Raw genomic sequence first — 6,608 nt, 5'->3', positions numbered from 1 at the left:
AGAAGGAACTTGGTGTGTCGAGTCTTCTTTCCCACTGGATGGGAGTTAGGTGTGTCACAACTGGTGGCCCGTGCGGGGATTTTGTTTTTTGCGACCCCCCGTGAAGTTCCAGAACTTTTGGCGGACAAGGCGATCGATCGGTAAGTGCCCGGTAAGTAGGGACCAAATATAAAAGATCCCGGAGAGGGACGAATCTAAGGACCGCGGTACAGCGGCTTAGCAAGGACTGCGGTACAGGCGAGGTTAGAAAGTGAAGCCATGGGTAGCTGTTGTAGCTGTCCAGATAAAGACACTGTCCCAGGTAACCATCGGAACAAGTTTAAGGTCATTAACGTGGATGATGATGGTAATGAGCTAGGCTCTGGTGTCATGGAGCTCACAGGCACAGAACTGATTCTGTACACCCGGAAGTGGGACTCGGCGAAATGGCACTACCTCTGCCTTCGACAGTACGGCTACGACTCAAATCTGTTTTCTTTTGAAAGTGGTCGATGGTGTCAAACTGGACAAGGAATTTTTGTTTTTAAGTGTGTCCGTGCAGAAGAATTATTTAACATGTTGCAAGAGATTATGCAAATAACAGTATAAATGTGGTGGAAGAGCCAGTTGTAGAAAGGAATAGTCATCAGACAGAATTGGAAGTCCCTAGAACACCTACGACTCCAGGGCTTGGTGCTCAGAACTTACCCAATGGGTATCCCCACTACCCCTCATTTGGAGATGCTTCATCCCACCCCTCAAGCCAGCACCCTTCTGTGGGAAGTGCTCACAAAATGGACTATTCAAGGCGTAGGGATTGTACACCGACAGTCTTTAACCTTGATATCAGGCGCCCCAGTTTAGAACATAGGCAACTCAATTATATACAGGTAGATTTGGAAGGGGGCAGTGACTCTGACAACCCTCAGACCCCAAAAACGCCAACCACTCCCCTCCTACAAATCCCCACCCGGCGCACAGTGCTGTACTGTACGCTGTCATAGACATAGAGAGAACTGCTGCTATGTCCAATTTGCAGAGAGCACTGCCGAGAGACAATGGTACCTCTAGGAAGACCAGACACAATAGTACTGACCTCCCCATGTGAGCCTGGAAGCATTGCATTGTCGCTCGCACCTTCGTGAAGGTTTTCAGAGTGAAGATGAATGCTTCGTTTTCATTTCTACACTAAGTCCTTTTAGAGATTGTCCTTCTTTTTTTTTTTTCCTGAGTATTTCCTGTGCATCTTTAAAGAGAGTTAATACAGAGCAGGCACTCCGTGAACACTAGTCTTGTGACAGTCATAGTGCAGCAGCAGCCTCCCATTCTCACAGTGCCTATTTAACATGAGAGCTGCAGTAAAGGATGCGCTGCCGCCTGGTCTGTACTCAGTGTTCTGGGGGTATGCATCTCCTTCATGTCTGGGGTGTGGCTGGCATTTGAACCTTTTCTAAAGTCTCTTGATAATGTGCAATGCTAACCTAACTCTAGGCCCTGACCCTGTGTTGGCCTGGTCTAGAGGATCTGTATGTGTATTTCCACAGACTCGAGATGACCCCATTTGGGTTCCAGAGCGGCCTGTGTGCCACTGCAATGTGGGTGATCCTCCTGCCCCTGCTGAGCCTCATGCAACCTGCGAAGATGGAACAGCGATGGGGCATCCTGTCGGCGTTCCCGATTCCAATGCCCATAAGGCATGATGCTCAAGTGTTTCCTCGCCTTTTTAGTAGTAATAGTAGTTTAGAAACTTCCTTCTTACCCCTAGATAAGGATATAGGATGTAGTGACAATAGATCCATAAAATTGCTTGGTAGTTTATGTTTTTATGTGGTTAGGAATATTAGTGATAAGAGTGATTGTATTATGCTGTATAATCAGACTGCAGTGTGGTTGGATAAGTCTGGTGGATTGTCTAATGGCTCCTGGATTACCGGATGGTGGCCAAGTTCTGAACCTAAAGGAAATAGCACTATTCCCCAACAGCCACGATGGGTGCCATTTTGTAAAGGAAGCAAGAATGGTGACACCCTGTTTCCATGGACAGGATGCCAGTCTAGAAAGGCTGGTTGGGCAAAAAAGGAGTTCTTTACTTTTTCACCCTATCAACCCACCAGTTTTAATAAGACATTTTCGGGATATAATTTTACATATCAAAATCCCAATCAAGTTAGTTTTGTTAACCCTTATAATATTTGGCTATTGTGTGGTATTAATGGTAGTTGTGCAGATTTGTCGCCTTTGGCTATGATAAGAGGAGGAAGAGTAGGAAATGCCGCCTTCTCCTGGAATCAGACTGGTGGTTTTGAAAGTAGTTTGCAAGTTAATAGTACAGGGAAAAATATTAGCTTTGCTTTTGTGCCTGTGTGTGTTTGGCCCCCTTTTATTTGGATAGTTAGTAATAGTAGTACTAGTTATGATGAGAAAATGTTAAATTGTTCGGGAACCTGTTATTATACTTTATGTTGGAATGCTAGTGCATTTCCTATAGGTATTGTAGCTGGGGCACCCCGTTGGATTCCCGTACCGGTGGAATCCCCATCCTCATTGGCATTACTGCAGCGATAGTGACAGCTATAACAGTTTCAGCTGTGAGTGCAGCAGCCGCAGGTATAGCCCTTTCCACTACTGTTCAAACAGCCCAAACTCTGAATAATTTATCCTCATCTGTAGTGCAGGCTTTAGATCTGCAGGCTGGTGTTAATGCTCACCTAAATGGTGGTATTATGATTGTGAATCAGAGAATAGATTTGGTGCAAGAACAGCTCGACACCTTATGGCAGGTAGTTCAATTGGGCTGTGAGTGGAAAATGTCCAGGCTATGTGTTACTTCTGTGTCCTATGTTAATTACTCTCGAGCAGCTAATTTGTCCAGGCAGTTGTCCCTTTATTTAACAGGAAACTGGTACGGGCACTTTGATTCGATGATGCAGGAGTTGCGGATAACCATTGCTTAAATAAATTCCACTCGGGTGGATGTGACCATGGCTGAGGGGCTGAGTTCCTGGATTCATCAAGCCTTCTATCATTTAAAGGAGTGGGCGGGCATTGAGCTGATTGCATTTGCCTTAGTAGGCGTCTCCATTTTATGCCTTTTGTGTCTTTGCCGCACAGCTCGAGCATGAGTCAGGGACATGGCCTTGGTTGCACAAGTCTTTTATGCCATTGCCCAGCTGAAATAAATTCCCCCTAACCCTAGATAGCATAGCCCTTGCACCCTGAGGGTTTAGTCCCATTGCACCAGGATGGGTATGCTTGGTTCCAGGGATCCGCTTTTGCACCTCACCAGTCTTGATGCCATTGCATGTGAGAAAGGGACTTCCTGAGTGTCATAACCTTCGATCGCTGGGCCCTGAGTAAGGGACTAGCTGGATCAGGCTACTAGGTTTAATAAAACAAAAAGGGGGAATTGTTGGACACTAAGGCATTGCTGCTGCCGCGCCCCAAAGATGGCACCGGAGCCTGAGAACAGAACCAGTAAACAACTCCTTATTTGGAGATTGTGCAACGTGATCCCATGGTCCGAGGTGAAGAGTGTTCTGGTAGCCTGTGAGCAATTGACACATGGCAGTTACCAATGGGGCGCGGCTTTGACTTTTAAGCACCAACCGGAAAGGGATGGGGCCTCACCCGAGAAGAATAATAAAGCCTGAGTAAACTGCTATTAGAAGGAACTTGGTGTGTCGAGTCTTCTTTCCCACTGGATGGGAGTTTGGCGCGTCACACACCTCAGTGACAAAAACAGACAGTACCTCAGAGTAAAAGGCTGGAAAACAATTTTCCAAGCAAATGATCCTAACAAGCTGGAGTAGCCATTCTAGTATCGAATAAGATTGGCTTTCAATCAAAAGTTATCAAAAAAGATAAGGAAGGACACTTCATACTCGTCAAAGGAAAAATGGACCAAGATGAACTCTCAATGCAAGGGCACCCACATACATAAAAGAAACTTTACTAAAGCTAAAAGCACACATTGCACATCACACAATAATAGTGGGAGACTTCAACACTCCACTCTTAGCAATTAACAGATCATGGAAACAGAAATTAAACAGAGACACAGTAAAACTAACAGACATTATGAACCAAATGGATTTAACAGATATCTATAGAACATTCCATCCAAAAAAAAAAGAATATATTTCCTTCTCCGTATCTCATGGTACCTTCTCCAAAACTGATCACATAATTAGTCACAAAACAGGCCTCAACAAATATAAAAAATTGATATAATCCCATGAATCCTAAGAGATTACCATGGACTAAGGGTGGTCTTCAATAACAACAAAAAGAACAGAAAGTCCACATACACATAGAAGCTGAACAACAAACACTCTACTCAATGATAACTTGGTCAAGGAAAAAATAAAGAAATTAAAGACTATTTAGAATTGAATGAACATGAAGGGACAACATTCCCAAACTTATGGGAGACGATGAAAGCAGGGCTAAGAGGAAAACTCATAGCTCTGAGTGTCTTCAAAAAGAAACTGGAGAAAGCATACACAAGCCACTTAACAGCACATCTAAAATCTCTAGAACAAAAAGAAGCAAATATGCCCAAGAGGAGTAGACAGCAGGAAATAGTCAAACTCAGGGCTGAAATCAACCAAGTAGGAACAAAAATAACTACCAAGAAAACCAGGAGCAGGTTTTTGAGAAAATCAACAAGATAGATAAACCCTTAGCCAGAATAACCAGAGGGCACAGAGACAGTATCCAAATTAATAAATTCAGAAATGAAAAGGTAGACATAATAATAGAAAATGAAGAAATTCAGAAAATCATCAGATCCTACTACAAAAGCCTACACTCAAACAAATTGGAAAATCTGAATGAAATGGACAATTTTCTAGACAGATACCAGGTACCAAAGTTAAATCAGGAACAGATAAACAATCTAAACAGTTCCATAACCCCCATTAAATAGAAGCAGTCATTAAAAGTCTCCCAACTTAAAAAAAAAAAAAAAAAGCCCAGGACCAGATGGCTTTAGTGCGGAATTCTATCAGACCTTCAAAGAAGACCTAATACCAATACTCTTCAAACCATTCCACAAAATAGAAACAGAAGAAATATTACCCAATTCCTTCTATGAAGCCACAATTATATGTATACTTGAACCACACAAAGACTCAACAAAGACAGAGAACTTCAGACAAATTTCCCTTATGAACATCGATGCAAAAATACTCAATAAAATTCTCGAAAATCGAATCCAAGAATACGTCAAAATGATCATTCACCATGATCAAGCATACCTCATACCAGGGACGCAGGGATGGTTCAATATACAGAAATCTATCAAGGTAATCTACTACATAGACAAACTCAAAGAAAAAAACTACACTATCATTTCATTAGATGATGAAAAAGTGCTTGACAAAATTCAACATTGCTTCATGTTAAAAGTCTTGGAAAGATCAGAACTTCAAGGTCCATACCTAAACATAGTAAAAGCAATATACAGCAGGCCAATAAATAGCCAACATCAAGGTAAATGGAGAGAACTTGAAAGAATCCCACTAAAATCAAGGAGTAGACAAGGTTGCCCACTCTCTCTCTTTTCAATATTCTAGCTAGAGTAATTAGACAACCAAAGGAGGTCAAAGGGATACAAGTTGGAAAGGAAGAAGTCAAAATATTACTATTGCAGATGATATAATAGTATACTTAAATGACTCTACCAGAGGACTTCTAAACCTGATAAACAACTTCAACAAAGTGGCTGGATATAAAATTAATTCAAACAAATCAGTAGCCTTCCTGTATTCAAAGGAAAAAAGGAATAAGAAAGAAATTAGGGAAACAACACCTTTCACAATAGTCACAAATAATATAAAATACCTTGGTGTGACTCTAACCAAGCAAGTAAAAGATCTGTATGACAAGAACTTCAAGTCTGTAAAGAAAGAAATTGAGCATATCAGAAGATAGAAAGATCTCCCATGCTCGAGGAATGGCAGGATTGATATAGTAAAAATGGCCATCTTGCCTAAAGTATTCTTCAGATTCAGTGCAATCCCCATCAAAATTCCAACTCAATTCTTCACAGAGTTATAAATAGCAATTCTCAAATCATTTGAAACAACAAAAAACCCAGGTTAGCAAAAACTATTCTCAACAATAAAAGAACTTCTGGAGGAATCACCATCCCTGACCTCAAGCTGTATTACAGAGCAATAGTGATAAAAAGTGCATGATATTGGTACAGAAACAGGCAAGTTGATCAATAGAATCAAATTGAAGACCCAGAAATGAACCCACACACCTATACTCACTTGATATTTGACAAAGCAGCTAAAACCATCCAGTGGAAAAAAGACAGCATTTTCAGCAAATGGTACTGGTTCAACTGGAGGTCAGCCTGTAGAAGAATGCAAGTTGACCCATTCTTATCTCCTTATACAAAGCTCAAGTCCACTGGGATCAAGGACCTTCACGTAAAACCAGATACACTGAAACTAATAGAGGAGTGGGGAAGAGCCTTGAACACCTGGGCACAGGGAAAAATTTCCTGAACAGAACACCAATGGCTTTTGCTCTAAGATCAAGAATCAACAAATGGGACTTCATAAAATTGCAGTTTCTGTAAGACAAAGAACACTGTCAATAGGACAAAATGGCAAGCA

The 6,608-nt window shown here is 41.7% G+C and overlaps 1 pseudogene; it reads left to right on the top strand.

The window, feature by feature from the left end:
- The first annotated feature begins 258 nt into the window (after nt 1–258).
- Nucleotides 259–983, top strand: LOC114618011 (annotated as a pseudogene).
- The last annotated feature ends 5,625 nt before the right edge of the window (nt 984–6,608 follow it).

The sequence above is a fragment of the Grammomys surdaster genome, unplaced genomic scaffold (assembly GCF_004785775.1).
Source record: "Grammomys surdaster isolate TR1022 unplaced genomic scaffold, NIH_TR_1.0 139, whole genome shotgun sequence".
Classification (NCBI taxonomy): Eukaryota; Metazoa; Chordata; class Mammalia; order Rodentia; family Muridae; genus Grammomys; species Grammomys surdaster.
The sequence above is the reverse complement of the archived record's forward strand: the minus strand, read 5'-3'. Positions and strand labels throughout refer to the sequence as shown.